General features: G+C 43.9%; 1 long non-coding RNA gene across 1 annotated transcript; it reads right to left on the reverse strand.

The window, feature by feature from the left end:
• Positions 1–12,012: 12,012 nt before the first annotated feature.
• LOC115574606 (uncharacterized) lies at positions 12,013–13,582 on the reverse strand. Its single transcript, XR_003982520.1, has 3 exons — positions 13,480–13,582; positions 12,919–12,984; positions 12,013–12,751 (listed from the first exon to the last, which is right to left on the reverse strand). It is a non-coding gene; the product is annotated as an uncharacterized LOC115574606 (long non-coding RNA).
• Between the last annotated feature and the right edge of the window lie 7,085 nt (positions 13,583–20,667).

Raw genomic sequence — 20,667 nt, forward strand, 5'->3', positions numbered from 1 at the left:
ATATATTCATACGAATGAATATTAATTAAAACAAAGAAACAGTCATATAATATTCAAATTTTAATTATTTTTAATATTCTTTTTAACCCCGTTGGTCCCTTCTTAAAAAATGGTTTGGTCCACACCGCGGTTCGTTCTTCCCATGGTTTTTCCTCATCGGAATTAAGTGAGCGCGAGCGAACTCCAGCAGGGTTAGGATGCCCACCAAAAAGCACAAGTCCGGACACCAGAAGAGAGTTGAGAAGGAGGCCAGGAGTAGGAGCAGCAGAGCAGGGGCCCAGGACATCAACAACTTATTTTCTAAGAATGGTGAGAGTAAAACTACCGAGGGCGGCTGAAACAATTAGCCTACTTGTTCATTAATTTAATGTCTGTAAAATTACCTTTGACGGGCGCAAGCTGGAGCCTACGTTAGCTGTCATCTGGCCGTGCTACACTCAAGACAAGTCGCCAGTTTATTGTAGAGCAACGGTTCCTAGAGTAGCTATAACTGAACGTTACTAATTTAGGGGCTACTACAGTGACTGTGTGTTTCACACATATCACTGTCGGACAGTGCTCCAGTATGCGCCCATTCAGGGGCTGCATTGAATTGTATTATGACGCATTCAAGTTCTACTCAGTAATTATGAGCATCTGACGAAGGTCAGTTACGTTATCATTGATGTGTTCAATGTTGTCTTGTAAAATGTGTTATTAGTGGGACATTTGAATAGCCTAAATACAAAAAAGTAAAATGTTCAAAGATTTGTTTGTTTTCATAGCAGTATAAAATAAAAGACACCATAATAGCTGATAACAACAAAGTAAAAAAGACTATTTGGAGTTGTGGACAGTTTACACCGACTTTTGAATGGTTTAAGAATATTTTTTGCCAGGGAAAGTGAAGCTGTCCACCTAGAGCTATGGTACTAAGAAGCCCATTTAGATTTTGTCCAAGAATAGGTTAGTTCTGCACCAGTTTCTCCATGAAACATAACATGTAATGTTTACAATATATATAATGGAACAAAAAACTTTATGTTCTGCTGCACTAGAATCAGCAGTGGCTGCTTCATCTGAGTTTGACCCCACAGCAGTCGCTCAGCCCAGCAGTCCAATGATGCCTTTGATGGTGAGTGAGTGATGTACACACTGGTTGGCTGTTTTGGTTTATTAGTGACCCACTACCTATTTGTTGAGTGGTTAATTGAAAATGTATTTACAATCAGAGGTGTAATAACGTGTTGCAAATCAGTGAAATGAGAATAAGACAACTAATTATACATAATTTACATAATAACACTCTGACTTGTTAAGTCGTTAATCGTAAAAAAGGAAACAAATTGGCTGTATTACACCAGGCACTGTCAAGAATACTGAAAAACAAGAAAATTGAAGGTGGCATTGAATGGGGTAGAGGGGCCCACATATGGTCATATTCTCGGCCTGATCGGACTAGTTGTGATTGGATGTCATCACGACCCAATCGGGCTCTCAGGCATACACAAACTTTTTAGGTGAAGAAACTGCGTTTTTTTTAACATTTTTAATTTTAAATTTTAAATTTTATTTTATACACAGACACACACATACATAGATACAATGAACAGACAAACAACCATCAAAAAATGATATACATATAAGAAAGTGGGCGTGATCTGACCTACGACCCAGCACGTGACGCATTTGTCCAACACACACCAGAGCAGGTCAGCACACGCAGCGGTGGTAGCCCTATGGTGGTAGCACAACAGAGAGTAAAGTAAGTAACCTTTTCATGTTCTCGGAGTTTGATTGTAGTAAAATACTGTCACTGTCAGGCACACCGTCCTTAGAGAGGCTGCAAGTTCCTAAATTTTGGTGTTTTCTTTTGTTGAATCAAACTTAATACCTAGCTGCTAATACGTAACACGTGAACTATCATATTTTCTCACCGAATTAACTAGGCCGCAAAGGCCTGCTGCTAGCTGCTAACAGCATTTCAGCGCACTCGGTATAGAGCCGGGAGGAATTATTGCAGTTCAAATTGGGTCCCTCCTCTCGGGCTCAACTTTGTGGCCTCCTGCACCTGACAGAAGCAGTTGTCAGGACCGCAAAGGACTAACAGCAATATCGGCGGGGCTTAGCATCATCTGCTAACACTGGGCCAGATCACAGCTGAATCGGGGGACATTTGGACGTCATTTCCAGGACGCGGTCACAAGACGTCCTCTCGACGGCATAAACTGGACGGGTATGTGGTCGGCTTAGGGTCATTAACAAGCCGTCGATTTGACGTCTTGGTTAGGACGTCCTGGTTATGACGTCGAAAACATTGCCTATTTAGCCTAGTCCGAATTGTCACCGAATGACGTCAAGACGACGTCAATCTGACGTCATTTGGCTTGCTGGGAAGAGCTCAAAAAGATAAAAAAAAACAGGGCATCTCAAAGACAGCCAGGTCTTAAATACTCCTGGGAGGTTCCTGCAGGTTCCTGGTAAGCAGATTATAATCTGCTTACCAGGAACCTGCAGGATGACAGACAAACATAGGAAAACACACACACCCACAGCAGGAGGGCCGTCACAACTGTCTGGAGCTTTGCTCTGCGCGAGCCTTCCGGCAATGATGACGGCTACTGGCAGCGGCGTTGCCGTCGCTACCAGCAACAGGACCGCCGGAACGGTATCGGTACCAGTAATGATGGCGGCGGCGGTGGCGGCGGCGGTGGCGGCGTCGGTACCGGCAACAAATTGTAGACACAAGTAGCAGACCACGTATCCTACATATCGTTGCTTTGTGGGGTGCGTATGAGACATAAGCAGTATCTTACTTTTGTTAGGGTAATGACATGTGAATAATACAATCTGTGCCACTTGTGTAAAATTCGCTGGTCAATGTGATATCTGTTAGAAAGGCCGCTCCTGTGTGCATGCGCCAGTTAGTACATTCCTGCAGGCTGCCGAAGTGACATGCAGCAGCGGAGTGAGAGAAAGACATGCAGCAGCGGAGTGAGAGAAAGTCATTGCGTGATAACGTTACGTGTGCGTGATTGACCCTAAAGTTAGTTATATACTTCAATCCTGCATGTTCCTTGTTTGTAACGTGATAATTTAGTATTAGAGGTAAAGTTGCACTGTTATGAGGCCTGTTAACCTCATTATACTAATGCAAGTGATTTGGAACTTTGTGTAACTTTATTTGTGATATTAAGATGAATATTATTCATTCTTTTTTTATTTAATTGCAGACCACGCTCCTGCCAAATCACACGTCAATTAGAAGATTACTACTCCTGTACCAGTGTGTGCTATGCTGTGTTACAAGCCTCCAGTAAAGAGTTGGATTGCATATTTCTTGAGTCCTGTGTTCTGACCGACACCCCAGGGAGACACCCATCCTAATTACATCATTCTCTACAGTCCATTCACCTTATTGCTAAACCACCACAATCATTCAACAAAGGTCCTTCGAGCCGGATCTGGTGTTAGCCCTGGATTGAGGAGTGTCCTGACGATATGCAGCCGTTTCCATCCCAGCAAGAAGCTGTTAGGCCACGGCACCAGATCCAGCTACCTGCCTATCTTCAAGACTATGATCTGAGTGCCAGTCGAAGACATGCCTTCCAGCCACTAGTTCCTCACACAGCACAGCAGTCAGCACAGGAGCCAGTCAGCTAGTATAGGTTTCCACCACCTCCGTTTCAGATTCAGCCTCCCTATCCTGTCCATCCTTTGACCAGACCAGACTCAATGTTGCTTCGCTCGCCCTCAATGACCATGGACAGTCAACTACCACAGATTGCCTACTCTACTGCAGCGTCACAGCAGTATCCTATTCAGCTCAGCATCAACTGCCCACCACAGTTAAATCAAGGGACTGGTCCTCAACCTTATCATCCTAACCCTCCAAGTCAGAAGACCAAGGAGGATCCAGACAGAGACCAGGTGCTGTATGACTTCCTAGGGAGAATGCTGAGTGAGTTGCAGATCATGAAACACCAGGTTGCCTCTACGTCTCCCAGTAAACCACAGCCAGCCATGATCCAGCAAACAGACAGCATGCCCTTCTACGATGCCTCTACGGTGAATCGTACTAGTACACCCTATGCCCATCCTCCCCAGCCTTCTGTTCAGCCGCAGCCACAGTCCTATGGCTGGCATCCGCAGCCTCAAGTGCCATCAGCCAGACCCATGTATGCTCCGCCACCTCAAGTAGCTCCACAACTATATCCTCCTCAATATCAAAGGCCATACTATGGAGCGCCAGTGCCACAGCCCACATACCCAGTAGTCCAAGAACAGACCTACCGGGGTCCCAAGCCAACAATACCAGACTTTGTCGCGAAAGATCCCAGTGAGTTTACTCGTCTGATGATTGCTCTTGACAACCTATTGCCTACTGATGCCACCAAGCTATTCAGATACCAAATTCTCATGGATCATCTGAAGCTTGAAGAAGCTCGCCTGGTAGCAGATTTCTTTCTGAACTCCCCATTTCAATATTCTGACACAATGGCTGCTCTGAATGAGAGATATGGTCAGCCCCATAAGCTGGCTCTCAAGAAGATAGCCAGTGTGATGGACTCAGCAGAGGTGAGGAGAGGAGATATAGAGGCATTTGAGAGATTCGCCCTCCAGATTAGGTCTCTTAATGGCATACTAAACACTCTAGGCCCAGAAGGTGAGGCAGAGCTACGATGCGGGTCACATGTGGAGCGACTTCTGAGTAAATTACCAATTGAGATGAGGTCAGAGTTCCGCCATCAGATGGGTCGCCGTCCTGGAACTATTTACACCCTCATAGACCTGTCAGAATGGCTCCATTATGAGGCGTGGTGTCAAGGCACTGAGTCACAGACCAGCAACAAGGGACAGAAGCAAGGGCAACAGCCAAACCGCAAGCGAGAAGGAAAACCACCAGCCCGCTCTACTACAGTACTACATGGAGCTAACGAAGTATCAGCAAACCAGACACCTGAATCGTCCTCGTCCAAATCAGATCAATCACCTAAGAAGAATGCCACAAAAAAGGCCTTCTGTCCTTATTGTAACAAGGATGATCATTACCTAATCCAGTGCACCACCTTCAAGGCCTTCAATAAGGATCAGATAATAGACAGGATTCAGACTAATCATCGATGTTGGAGGTGTGCACGCACACATCGAGCTGCGCAGTGCACGCTGAAGAAACCATGTAGTATCTGCAGGGGCAGGCATCTTCAAATCTTACATGAAGTCAACTCCAAAGAAGCCAGCACTAAGGAGGAATCAGCTAGGCCGACTTCAACCACTGAAACCCTATACCTGAACCAGCCTACAGACTGCAGATGTGTTCTCCTGAAGGTCGGCAGAGTTCTGATTCACTATCAGGGGAAGACTGTTGATACCTATGCAGTGCTAGATGATGGATCAGAGCGGACCATCTTACTCGCCGCTGCTGCTCTCAAGCTGGGCATTCAAGGCACAGATGAGAGTTTAGCACTGAGAACGATCCGCCAAGATGTCCGACCATCAGTGGCTCCTCTGTTTCCTTCCAGTTATCTCCTGCTAGCCAGCCACAGAAGATCTTCCAGATCAAAGCAGCATTCACAGCTGAACGCCTTGGACTAGCTAACCATTCCTATCCTGCCACCCTCCTGAGCAAGTATAAGCACCTGAAAGACCTACCCCTACAGCCCTTCGAACAGGTACCACCTTTACTACTCATTGGTGCTGATCACTCCCATTTAATAACACCCATCGCACCAGTCCGCCTGGGACCACCGGATGGGCCAGCTGCCATAAAGACCCGACTTGGATGGGTGCTACAGGGACCTGCTAGACTCCTTCAGACTCAGCTACGACCAAAAGAGTGCCTTCACCTTTCCCTCAGTCCTGCGGAGCTAGAGCTGAAAAGAGATGTAGAACGACTGTGGCAACTCGACGTCTTACCTTATCGCTGTGAGAAACAGGTCACAAGATCAAGGGAGGATCAGGAAGCCATCAGCCTTCTGGAGGCCAAGACAACCAGAGTAGAGGTGAATGGAGTCCTTAGTTACGCCACATCCCTGTTGCGCAGAAAGGACTTTCCCTGTTTTCAGGCCCCAAGGAAGCCGTCTTGCCTAGCCTCCGGAGCATGGAAGGACGTCTTGCAAAAGACCCCGACAAGGCAGCCTCATATAATGCAGAGGTCAAGAAGCTAGTCATTGCCAATGCTGTGGCTAAACTGCCCTCTGAGACCACGCCCACTGGAGAAAATTGGTACATTCTCAAACTTGATGACCAACCACAATGGTAAAGACCGAATAGTATTCAACTGCTCCTTCAGATACAAAGGTCTCAACATCAATGAGTTTTTGCTGCCTGGTCCAGCTTTGAGCCCTTCCCTTCTGGGTGTTCTCCTTCGCTTCAGGGAGCACAGCGTGGCCATCAGTGGAGACATACGTGGTATGTTTCACCAGGTACTGCTCTTGCCTGAAGACAAACCACTACTACGCTTTCTCTGGTGCGACATGAGGAGAGATGACCCCCCTGAGATTTACGAGTGGCAGGTACTCCCTTTCGGGACTACTTGTAGTCCTTGTTGTGCATCCTTTGCTCTGCAGAGACATGTCTCGTTGCACAGCACACCAGAAGAAGATGTGAGATTCCCTGTCGAGAGGTGCTTTTATGTAGACAATTGTCTCCAGAGCTTCGCTTGCATCCAGGAAGCACGCCATCTACTCAACAAGTTCAGGAAAATTCTAGCATCTGGAGGATTTGACATAAGCCAGTGGGCCAGCAACGAGCCATACATTGTAAGTCACCTCCCACCAGATGCCAGATCTGCCAAACTGGAATTGTGGCTCTCACAAGACAAAGCTGAAGCGAAAGAATCCACTTTGGGCTTGAGTTGGTTTTGTGACACTGACACCTTAGGATTCCAACACAGACCTGTGTCATACAGTGCTCCTACAATGAGGAACATCTACCGGGTGCTGGCCATGCAATATGATCCTCTTGGAGTCCTCCTACTCTTTACCACCAGAGCAAAGGTGATCGTCCAACAGCTTTGGGATAAGCACCGAGACTGGGACGACCCTATGCTCCCAGAATACCTCCTACAGGCCTGGATGGAATGGGAATCAGAACTCAAGTACTTACCTGAAGTGGTGTTACCTAGGTGCTACGTACCATCTGCAATAGACCATGCTCAGGTGACTCATAACATCCATGTCTTCGCAGATGCCTCTGAGAAAGCATATGGGTCTGTAGCTTACCTTCAGTCCATAGACCCAGACGGCAATGTATATCTAGCCTTTCTCCTGGCAAGATCGCGTGTGGCCCCAAGGAAGCAACACTCAATGCCACGGTTGGAGCTCTGCGCGGCTGTAACAGGAGCCCAGCTGGAAAAACTCCTCGTGAATGAACTCACTCTGCCAATCCAAGAAGTCACCCACTGGACAGACTCCACAACAGTCCTCCATTGGCTGCGCTCTGAGTCCTGCCACTTCAAGGTATTTGTGGATACTAGAGTGGCAGAAATTCAAGAGCTAACCAACCTGGAATCTTGGAGGTATGTAGACTCTGCCAGAAATCCTGCAGATGATCTCACCAGAGGAAAGAACCTGAAAGAGCTGATCGGACCGAACCGGTGGATCCACGGACCACAATTTCTACTGCAACCTCCCAGTGAATGGCCTTCCAACCCCTCAGAGACACCTGTTGACGATAACACAGAGTTGAGGAAAACTGCCGTCTGTGGACTAACCATCACACCACCGCCTGTGACAGATGGAGTCAAGTGCACCAGCTGGCAAGAATTGGTACAAGCAGTAACTGAGGAGCTTCATGGGGCGGCTAGTCTGACTGGCCATCCTCCTGCCAACACATTTCAAGAAGCAGAGCTTCTAGTGCTGAGTAGGGTCCAGATAGATTGCTTTCCTGAAGATTATCAGATCCTGAAATCAGGTAAACTAGTGCCTTCCAGCAGTCGATTACTCTGCCTTTCTCCTGAGTTTGATAGTACCACCCAGCTCATCCGTGTTGGAGGACGGTTGAGACGACTTGAGCATCTCGATGCAGACACAGTTCACCCTATAGTCCTGGACCCCAGCCATCAGACCACCCATCTACTCATAAAGGATTATGATGCCCGGCTGTGTCATCCAGGACCAGAGCGAGTGTTTGCTGAACTCCGCCGGAAATTCTGGATCCTTAGAGGAAGAGAGGCAGTACGCAGGCACCAGCTGACATGCCTAGATTGTCGTAAGTGGAGATCTAAACCAGCCTGTCAGAAAATTATGGACCTTCCACCACCCCATCTCAGGCTGTTCAAACCGGCCTTTTATTCAGCTGGAATGGATTGCTTCGGCCCTCTCCTGATCAAGGTGGGGCGCCGGAATGAGAAGAGGTGGGGCCTGCTATTCAAATGCCTAACTACTAGAGCCGTGCATCTAGAGATTCTGACATCCATTGACAGTGATGCCTTCCTCATGGCTCTTAAAAGGTTCATTGCCCGACATGGCCAGCCTGCCGAATTGTATTCTGATCAAGGTGCGAATTTCCATGGGGGAGAGACAGAACTCAGAGAGGCCTACAGTCAACTAAGTCCTGACCTACAACAACTCCTGGCCAAGCAGCAGATTAGTTTCCATTACAACCCCCCGGTTGCTCCCCATTTTGGTGGAGTATGGGAGCGAGAAATCCGCTCAGTTAAGGCAGCCCGTTACTCCACCCTGGGCTCAGAGTCAGTCACAGAAGAAGTCCTCAGGACAGTCCTCACCGAGATTGAAGCCATATTGAACTCCAAGCCCCTCGGATATGTTTCCCGCAGACCTAGCAGATCCAGATCCGGTGACCCCCAATTGCCTCCTGTTGGGGCGGCCAGATGGCTCCTTACCCCCAGATGTTTATCCAGAATCTGAGCTGCTGAGCAAGAGGAGATGGAGACATTCCCAGGTGTTGGCTGAGAGGTTTTGGTCCGCGTTTGTCAAACATTACCTGCTTGGACTACAGACCAGAGCGAAATGGCAGAATCCTTCTCCAGATGTCCAAGTCGGCATGGTGGTGTTGCTCATTGACCCCCAGCTACCACGGTCATTGTGGCAGATGGGCAAGGTGACCAAAGTCTTTCCTGGCACTGATGGACGGGTGAGGACTGCTGAGGTGCAGATAAAGGACCGTGTTTATACTAGACCCATCACCCGCCTGATAGTGCTGCCAGAGATCCAAGACCCTGATGACCCTGAATGACTCTAGAGCGGCTTTTATATGGGACAAATTTGGACCCAAATTTGGGGGCGGCGTTGTTAAAAAGGCCACTCCTGCATGCATGCGCCAGTTAGTACATTCCTGCAGGCTGCCGAAGTGACATGCAGCAGCGGAGTGAGAGAAAGACATTGTATGATAACGTTACGTGTGCGTGATTGGCCCTGAAGTGAGTTATATACTTCAATCCTGCATGTTCCTTGTTTGTAACGTAATATATGTTCATACTTGTCAGACAGTTATGTTAAAGCGTCATTGAAACATGTTTAAAGTTTGAACAAAGATGTAACAGAGATTAGGTCTAAGTTTGTTTACTGTCACTTTGCATATTTTGTATTTACTCCGTCTGTATCCTTTAAATATTACTAAGTTTACATCTATATTGTATTAGTTTGTGGACATTATGTTGGTTAGAGTAATTAATCCCTTTTGTCGAGTGTTTAATGTGTGTAACCACGTTCTTAGAATATTCCAGAGAGTGATTATATGCGGCCACTAGGTGGCGCCATTGCACTATTTTTTCTACATAGAAAACCTAATTTAGTATTAGAGGTAAAGTTGTACTGTTATGAGGCCTGTTAACCTCATTATACTAATGCAAGTGATTTGGAACTTTGTGTAACTTTATTTGTGATATTAAGATGAATATTATTTATTCTTTGTTTAGTTAATTGCAGACCACACTCCTGCCAAATCACACGTCAATTCAAAGATTACTACTTCTGTACCAGTGTGTGCTATGCTGTGCTGTGTTACAAGCCTCCAGTAAAGAGTTGGATTGCATATTCCTTGAGTCCTGTGTTCTGACCGACACCCCAGGGAGACACCCATCCTAATTACATCATTCTCTACAGTCCATTCACCTTATTGCTAAACCACCACAATCATTCAACAATATCAGTAATATTTGTCTTATTTCTACAATAGCATTCTTGTGTCAGTTATAGTCTAAGTCAGTGCTATGGAATATGACTTATAAAGTCTCAGTTCATAGCCGGGTGAACACCAGAAACAAACATAGTCTAGCTAACGTTAGCTGGCTACGATTTCTCTGGTGGACATAAATACAGTACAGTAATATTCGATTCATGAAATACAACCAATAGTAATGTTCAATCCTTCTTGTGAAAAGTAATCCCTCGAGCCCTGTTTTCGATCGTCCGCCGATTAGAACAGGAATATGCTGCACAGTGCTCTAGCATCTTGTTGCTTCTGCTGCTCAACTGTGAGTAGAATAACTGGTCCAAGATGACGGCTGCATTTCTTGCGCCCCAGCCGCCCATGCAGCATCTACTCTTTATGTCTATGGCCTCCAGTGTCAGGACAGGAAAAAACAAACTTTTTGTGCGTCTCTTGAAGGACTCCGGCAAACTTTTTGTGCGTCTCTTGAAGGACTCCAGCGTATACATACACCCTGAAACCACTGGTCATGTTTGCAAATTACCGAATTAAATAATAAATTTGTAATAAATTAGTTACGCTAACAGTTGACTGAGATCAGGTTATTTGTTGTGTAAAGGAAAATGACATGAAGATTTAATGTTTTGCTGTCCTTCATTCCACTCGTTTTATACCTTTATTAATTGAAATACACATAACACATAACGTGCAGGCTCCACTGTCAGGCTGCGGTCATGTCAGGACACACTTTTGAAGAAGCCGCTTTGTTGTTGATTTATTTTTAATTACTTTTTAATTAATCAACACTAACACGAAAAAACATGAATTTATTCGTTGCATAAGTCTACCAGCATTATTATAGCGTTAGCCTACATCAAGTGTCAAAATAAACTCCACTCATCGCCTATAGTTTAGCAACATTTTATAAAAACGTTGAACTTAATGGAAGATGTATTTCCTAATGGAAAATGTGTTTAATGATAAAAGTTCATGTCTACTCAGAGGGTTAGACATACTGCAGTAATCTCTGTTATGCCCTGGCTAGGCGAACCTAGGGCATTTTTTTTTTTTTTTTTTTTTTTTTTTTATATGGTTTATTTGATAGGGACAGATACAGATCATGTGGGTTGTACAACAATCCAACAGAAAGCATCATAGCATTTATAGCCTTAGCTAATTTCCAATGCCCGTCCCTAGAGGGGCCTTTAAAATAACATACAAAAAACCTGTTTTTGTTTTTTTTTTAAAAAAACAAAAAAACAAAAAACATCTTATCCATTCATCCAACCCTCCACTCAACCATCCATCCATCAATTCATAAACAATATCTTCCTATCCATTCATCCATCCCTCCGTTCATCCATAGAATATATTAAATAACATGATAACATATTGGCCTATTTTTCCCTGAATCTTGGCCTAGAAATTAACTAACATGATGCAGGTACATACACGTACACATATTCACGCACACACATACAATTCACAGTCCCCCCCCCCCCCCCACTCACAAAATACACCCACATTTCCCTATATGTGGCTACAAACTTGATTGTCTTTTAGGAATTCCTTCATTTTGCTCCTGAACTGCCCATGACTGTGAATGGCCTTGAGCTCGGTTGACAGACTATTCCATATATTAACTCCCTTAATAAGGAATGATGACTGGCCAAAGGAGGTTTTACGGTGAGGTACCCTACAGTTCCCTGCAGCGGCTCTTCTCGACATGAATGAGTGGACACCTTCCTCACTCCCAAGCCACAGAGGAAACCCAAGAATCTGGTTCGTAAGTTTTCAACAGACAAAGGTTTATTTACAAATAATATAAATAAATATGGTACTTTTATGTATATGTAAACAGTTATTTTCCTAAAAAGTACCAACCAAGTAATGGTATAATGAAAATTATTAAGTGCTCACTTAAAACATAAAAATTAAAATAAAATGACAAATTTTCATTCTTTTCCCCTTCTTAAAAGTTAACAATTACTGCTGAGTTTGAATACTGCATTGCAAAGTAAAAGCATTGAGTATACACAGAAATTATACAATTATATGGTTTCACGAAGGCACTGCAATCTACTTTAGAGAAATTCAAAATATCAAAAAGTACACCTGCAGAAACAGGTGTAGAACTCGAACCAGAAACTGCTCTGGATATCAGTCAATGAAAAACGGTGATATCACAATACATAGAGGTAATCTTTGAACTTACAGCTGGTTTTTGGACACTATAACTGGCACACAGAACAAAAAAAAACAAAACAAAAAATGGCCTCAATCATTCCTGTGGATGTCAAAAGTTGGCTGGTGGTTGCAGCTAAGCTTTTATTGACTGTTACTGCTCCATTTCACATTCAGCATATGCCAAGTATCCTCGTTTGTCACAAATCTCCCCACAAAACAACCACATGTCCTCGATTTGGGAGAACTTGAACTTAAATGATTCCCGGAGGTCATCTTTCTCAGGGTCTTCAAGTTTGAAACAGTCGTCCTCAGACCAAAGTCTGGCATACTGCTTTGCAGCTTATGCCATTTCCTCCTCTCCCATTCTGACTGCACTGGGCAACTCCACCTTGGATGAAAACAAATGTTGGTTCTTTTCCACCCACTCTGCTGACTTTCTGCAGTCAGAAATCATCTTGGCCTCAAGGTTGTCCTATGGGAAAGATAAAGAGGAAAAAGGTAGTCTCCCTATAGCAAAACTACTGTACAATAGGCCATAAACTATTATTCACGTAAAAAGATAACAGAGCATAAGTAGCAAAGGGACACTCCCGATGAGCTTTGTCAGAATAACCTCAGTATAAAACAGAACATGCCTACCATCTCAACATCTTTTTCATCCCTAGCTTCGGGATGCTACAAAACAGGGGGTACTTGATCCTCTCCCTAAAAGAAAAAAACAACAAATCCTCCTTTTTAAAGTCAAATACAATGATCCCATCAGGGACAGTTCTTTAAATCATCTACCTTGATAGATCTTATATAGATCTAAATTTTGAACACAGATAAAGTTCAGATTCAGTAAACATTGCTGACTGAGGGATGGATTAAAAAAATGACACTGTAGTAGTATTCTCAAAGGAAAAACACAACCAACTTTGTTCATTCCTGTTTTCTCATTAAAATCCACTCTATCCCTCTACTTCCCCAACAAAAAAACAAACAAACAAACAAACAAAAAACATGTCAGTTAGGTTAATCCTCCAGTCAGCATCCCTGACTAACGGCACTGGCTTAAGATCTGGAGTTGGTCCCCGGGCGCCACGCCGTGGCTGCCCACTGCTCCTCAGGGATGGGTTAAATACAGCGAAAGAATCTCACTGTACAAGCTGTATATGTGACAAATAAAGTACCTTTACCAACTCAAACACAAAATCTGACCTCAGTGACGTCATCCACTTTCAGCCTCTTCAGATGGAACACTGGTGGCACCTCACCTTGCAGGATGGCCTTTGCTGTGTCTGTCCAGTGGGAAAACTTTTTCCCATGGCTTAAATAAAGAAAAAAATGTGTTTGTTATAACAAAGATGGTGTTAAGGTGCTAATATTTCCAAGACAATCAAGTGTCAACATCTTTGTGCTTTCACCTTCCAAGGTCAAAATTCTCCATGAGCAAAACACACCACCACTTTCGCAAAGCCGGCATGTCCCTCTGAAAAGAAATATATCATCACTGTAAGCTGCAGTAAATGTCAATTACAGAATTTTTAATGGCTTACTTTGAATATGCAGGTCAACTTTCCACAGTGAAATCATAGGGGGCATCCAGCACAGTGTAAAGGGCATACTATGAAAAAAACAATTATTTTATGTTTACCTCTTTTATGCACACAGAATTAAGACCAAGGATGTTTCCTACCATCAACATGAAGATGCCACAATCATTAATGTACAGCTGTCTTGGAAAATTCTATGATGACAGAAAAATTTGATGAGTTACAGTTCTGTTAAATCTAGATTACAAATAGTGTATACTGATACCTCTATTTCCAAACCAGTGGTCTCTTTCCATGGTCCAGGAAAGACTGACTGGGAAAGATTTCTAAAATTTGAAAAGACATATGTATTAACAGTTAACTATGTTGTTGTCAAAACCATATGGTATCATACATGCACCGTACACACCATGCAAGTAATTCAGGTCATGAACGGACCTTTCAATGCAGTCACACAGAAGCAGACTTTTTAATGGTACAATGTTATGAAATATATTTTTAATGTCACATCATGTTCAACTGTGTTATTCTGATGATTTTTGGTACTTGATGTGCAAATTTGCAGTTATATTTAGGTTGCACCATAAAAAGACTCTTAAACAGATCAGAACATGATCTGGTGAAAAAAAAGAATGTAAAGCTGGGCAATATATCAATATAGTGACATCCTGTGGGATTTTGGATGATGTAATGATGGGATTTGATTTTGTCCATACTGCTCAGCCCTACAACAAACCTTTTCAAAACAGCATTGGAACATGAACACCAATGAGAACCGAAATGCAAGTTTGTTAGTGACCTCAGCAGTTCTCTCATTTCTTGATCACCAAATCCAAATTGTGCATGTGCACATTTGGAATCCAGAAAGAATATCTCTCTGGGTGTTGGCTTCAAAACCTATAATTGTGGTTAATATCATTTAAAGTCATCATAGTTGGAGAGGTTAATACAGCACATCACAAAAGAGCACAACACAACACTAAAAAGATGTAAAGAACATTTTTGTAGTTTATAATGTGCTTCAAGTAAAAAAACAGTGACAACAAAATAATTGGGGCAGTGTCAGGCGTGTTCGTTTGTTTGAGAGGTGAAAGTAGACAGACCAAATAGAAGACAGACTACGACGTACTGTTAACTATTTAATAAGAAGAATTGTATGATTAAGCAAAAGCAAAAAGCTTGATCAAGGTCTTTCTCTGTTTGAAAAATCGCAGGCAGCAGAGCCCTAAGCAGCAACGCTGTTAACTGCAACCAATCGCCCAAAAAAAAAAAAAGAATTTCAGCATGTAATACATTATATATTGTTGTCACAACGTATGTGTTGAATTGTCATTGGTCAACCATATAGATAGGATGAATACTATTATTGGACAATCGAATGAAAAGGTGGGGAGAAACCGTGGTTTAGACTTTAGCCCTCCCATCGTTGGTGCACAAACTGGTCCCAGTTTCTCGGCACACGAACCATGATTCCTGGAGACGTCACCCTGTTGGAGAAAACAAATTGTTCCTGGCCTCAACTGCCTGTTCCCCGCTATCTGCCTTTGTTTATGGGGCCTTCACTGTTGCATAAGCACAAAGGATTTGGGAGGTGATATCGCTGGCCTTGGAGGCCTCTTCATGTGTGAAAGGGATGAGTGAATATGTTATGTTCGCTTCTGACCATCTCAGTCAGCAGGATATGTGCAACTCTTAATAATGTGAGATAACAGGAAAAGATGGGAAAAGACAATCTATGTGTCACAGTGTGGCAGACGTCATAATTTAATGAGCAATGAATGATGTGTGTGCAGTTTCATGAGTGGTGTGTTTGTTAAGGGGAGTCACGGGCAGTCATGGGAAATATTCTAGTAGGCTGGGGTCATAGGGGGGCATACTGAGGGGTCGTGGGGCATAGAGGGGCATAATGAAAATGTATAAATCCTAACAGCAGCAGTAACTCAGGAGGTACAGTGGCCATTTGGGGAAACAAAATTCAATCTCAAACATTTCCTGGTTTCACGTCTAACTGTTCTTGAACAAGAACCCCAACTGCTCCTGATGAGGGTGGCTGCCTCCACCATAGGAATGTGGGTGTGTTGGTTGTTAAATAAAATATCAAAATGCAGACCATTTGTCACAGGTAACACCAGTACTTACAGACAACAGGAAATGTCTACTTTTCCACACAGAGATAACAATGGAGTCCCTTATGTGAACGTCTCTCTAAAAACAAAGAGAAAGTTAAACATATACAATACATAGAAATATATTTTCAATTGAATCCAACAGGTATACTTACAGGCAGTGATGTGCGCGGGGGGGGGGGGGCAGGGGCAGTCGCCTCCCCTTGTGGCCCAATTGTTGAAAAACTTGCGCACTAAAGTGCCCTCCTGAGAGCCAAAAAAGCATGCCAAAGTGCCCTCTTGGTTGGCAAAACACACTAAACTGCCCCCTTGGCTGGTTAAAACATGATAAACTGCCCTCTTGGGAGCCAAAACATGCGCTAAACTGCCCTCTTGGGAGCCAAAATACACGCTAAAGTGCCCTCTTGGGAGCCAAAGCGCTCTAAACTGCCCTCTTGGTAGCCAAAACGCGCGCTAAACTGCCCTTCTTTTCGCCCCTGCCCTTCAAAAAGTCTGCGCACGCCACTGCTTACAGGTAAACTTGGGAGTGGCTCGCACGCAGTTGGCTGTCGCCATGTTGGTACAGCATACATATCAACCACAAAAATGCATTTCCCCTGAGGAAAATATTGCAAATGTGAACCTTGCCATGCAAACAGTGTTTAAGTTAGATGCAACCATATTCTGAAATCAGACGTTATACCTTTGATTGAGCAGTTTGTTCGATGAGCTCAAAACAAGCGTTTCCTATCTGCAAAAACAAAACAAAAAAAAAAGAAACACCCAAACTTTAATTTAGCAGCCATAACGACACACATAATTTGTTCACATATGACATCTATTAACTGTTAACCCACAGTTGATTCCATCCCCAGTTTCAGGCCATGGGTCCAGAAGTCAACACGTGTCAGGCAACTCTTTTTTGTCTTCACAATTAGTTCTGACTCTGGCTTCTCAGTATCCAGGACCTAGTCAAGCTTATCATTGTTAAAAAAAAAAAAAAAAGAAAAGAAATTACTACACACATATTTTACAATTCAGCATAATATGCCCAAGAATGTCATGGTAGGCTGGGTTTCATGATGACATATATACATAATACATATACATACGAGCTGCTGTTGGGAGGGATGTGGGTGCACTGTCCATGATGCTCGGCATGGTTGTACATTCTCACATTTCATGATATTTGCACAGTGTGGTCCACAGGTGTCATCATCCATCCAGGAGAATTATGGTTTGAAAAAAGGAGAATAAAAAAACCCAAATAATTTGCCAATTTCAGAACCTGCCACCCACCTTTGTGTGTCAGTGCAAAGCCCTTGTTGAGGGGCTCCAACTGGTGAGGGCTGAGGCTGAGCAGATTTTTCAGATAGTAGGACTCCTGGGGCTTTAGAAAAAACACAGGATTCAGTACAATCATTACATTTCAGATAACTGTAAAATAAAAACAGTCCTTGACTTCAGACTTACATAATACTGCTTGTCCAACTTCATTAAAAACAATGTTGTGCAGAGTATGTGATTCATGTCCTCTTTCGAGCTGCTTTTTCACAAGTTTTTCATTTGTGTTGCTGTTTCGATGATGCACCAGGTTTCTCATTACAAAAATGTGGGTTGACGGGGCCATGTTGTTAAGAAAATAGTTGTTTTTCTGAAGAGATGAAAACAGCTGCTCAGCCACTTGACTATTCAAAGAACCCTGCAGTTCTGTACTGTACCTATAACTGTACCTTTTGCTTCATGAGTTCATCAGTGAGGCGATCCTCTGAGACCATGCCGAGCTCTGCTTCAGCAGAGGACTTTGAATGGGAAACCTTCTCAAATTCGGTGTTGAACACAGTGTCAGTTCTTCGTGTGTTTTTCCCAATCCACAGGGCCCAGTGTTCAAAACTTGGATGGACAGCAAAGATGTATTTTGCACGGCCTGGGAAATAAATACACCAAGTGATTTTTTTGTATGGTAAAGTGCACTGATCCATTAAATAAAGGTAATAAATGTAGAGAAATTTGAGAGGATGTACATACTTGGGAAAAGGGCACAAGCAATCATTTCCAACTGTACAGAGTCCCAGAACTCTTCGATGTCCACTTCCCCAGTAAAGTTCTCAGGGACCTCTCTTACGTCACTCAATGAAAGAAAAAAAAAACTGTAATTTACAGTCTCTTTATTATTAAATACACACGATATTGCGACTTGCCAGGCAGGTTGAAGTCTTGTGTGGGTCCATCACAACAACAGGAGGATGGTACCCACAGCAAGCACATGAATATGAGTAGTCATGGCTTGTCAACGCCTCAAAGTGGAGGTAGGCATGGAGGACACTATCTCTTGACGGAAATGTTACTTTCCTAAGTTCTCAAGCGAGTCCACCACCTTTGAAACTGAAACGTTGTTCTTTAAAAAACAAACAAACAAATAAAATACAGTTATGCTTATTTTGGAGCATCCAAACTGTTCCACAAAGGGCCCTGTGGCTGCAGGTCTTTGTTTCAACCAAGCAGCAGCACACCTAACCTGACTCATTAAATCAACTGATCTCAGTTTTCAGAGAGATCTTTGGTCAAACTGTGTGCTCTCGACTGGTTGGAAAAAAAACCTGTCACATGGCCCTTTTAGAGAAAAGGGTTGAGAAAATGTAGTGCCAAAAGAAAGGCCGGTCTGACGGCGATGTAAAGCAGTGTGAATTTTCCCTATACAACGTACACTTGAACTGTTATAGATTTTTTTAGGTGAGCCTTCTTTTAGGTGGTTAATTTCGCTTTTTCTCTGGACCCCGCAGTACAAAGCTGAGCGTCTGGGCTGGAGCGGCTCTCTACTTCTCCAAACTGAGGCTGCGCTGATCGGTGATTACGGTAGGAAACAGATCGACTATAGATATGTACTTTATATGACCCCACTTCAAAAAACCAGAGCTATCCCTTTAATGAACAATGTTGCATTCAGAAATCTTTCATAAAATGAGGAAAGATATTAATAACTTACGTTCAATTACACCATTGATGGAGATTATCCCGGCATTTTTGGAGATGAGTTTTGACTCATCAAGTTGTACTAACCCCGGACAGATGATGCAACTCGCCTCTATTGGATGCAACTCTGTAATGTAACTTGCCCTTTGTTTTACAAAGTCATCAGGTAGGCTGTCTGGGAGCTTTTTATGCTTGTAGATGTAGTGAACAAGCTGCTTCCACTTTTCACCAGATGGTGGATACACAGTGCCTTGTTGCTGTTTGGGTGTATTTGGGGCAATCTCTGTTCGAAATAGGTCCGGGTTTGTCTGAAATAAATGCCACTTACTGATGTTTTTGTGGACGCAGGACCTTCTAGGTTTCGCACAAGGACAATGCCAGGTGTTAGCTGTTGAGTTGTATGTTACCGTCACCCTCCCAAGGCGACTATAATGATGCAAAGCCGGCTCATGGACTGAAAAGCAAAATTTAGGGTCCTTTTCAAATGACACCTCCACACAGAGAGGGACATGGGCTTTCTGGGCAATTTTTTGCCTTTTTAAGCAAGTGGCCTTTTTAGTCTCACCAAAAAATTTCAAATCAACCATTTCGGACAGAACTTCTACTTTGAGACATTCCTCTGTTGCAATTTCCGTGCAATTTTCCAGTGAGCGGTTGTGTTCACACTGGCTGAAATTCAATCCACCTCGTACTGCCATTAAATGATACTGTCTGTAGTCTTCAAGCTCCCATTGCACCTCATGCTGGTGGCCCCAGGTTTTCTTTTGGACGTGAATAGGCACAGAAAAGCCATGCCTAGCTTTTTGGACAGCAGATATTCCATTTGTGGCATCTAAACAGACACTCTTCAATGCATTTCTCACTGTTGCATCCATCTTCTTAAGGTGCTTCCTCTGTATATGCTTGGCTAAATTCTTTTTATGACAGATACGTTTGCAATGTGGTCATTGCACCTTTTTCTGGAGAAATGTCTTTGTGGGCTCCTGGGCAGTACATAAATGTGTGTCTCCAGAGCAGGGGCGGTTCTAGGGGGGGGGGCAACAGGGGCCAGTGCCCCCGTGACACTGAGTCTGGACCCCCCTGTGGCCCCCCTGACAGGGAGTCTGCATTAATAACATAATGACAGATTTCTTGCAATGATTTTGTTTTGAAGGGAAAGGCAGAAATAAAGTGTCTCAGCAGTTTACTACCCAATCAAAATTGCTGAAATTGAAAACACTGTTTTCTGAATGAGGGATTTATCCTTTTTCCCGGGTTGTATGTGCCCCCTTACAAAAAAGCCGGCCCCAACCTGGCCCCCCTATTAAATTTGGTCTGGAACTGCCACTGGCCCGGGGCCAGTAAAAGTAGGTGCAGGGCATGTCGATTGGTCAGTCACTGGCCCGGACCAATCGCTGATTACACTGATTACAGTGATTGGCCAGTCACTGCCCGTACGACAATTGTGATTTGCTAGAGTGCATGCGGGAAATGCTTAGAGTGACGGTGGGAAAGTGATTCGGAAAAATGTTGGCGAAGGAGTGCTACGAGTCCGGGAGGAGGAAAAGGGGATTTCTCCCGGGGTGGAGGGATCAGTATGACTGGCTGAACCACCGCGACACTTTTTCGCCCGTTTATCCGCAGCTTTGCACAAACGCCTCACCACAGTCGCTCAGTTTCTCTGGCCGCTCTAGTCTGCGCTCGCTGCAGCTACCTCCTCTCTCCTCCCTCTCCTGTTGCTGCTTCAAACATGACACCGGCTTAGGGACTGACCAGCTGATGATTTGCTGTTCTGC

Source organism: Sparus aurata, chromosome 22 (assembly GCF_900880675.1).
Source record: "Sparus aurata chromosome 22, fSpaAur1.1, whole genome shotgun sequence".
Taxonomy (NCBI): Eukaryota; Metazoa; Chordata; class Actinopteri; order Spariformes; family Sparidae; genus Sparus; species Sparus aurata.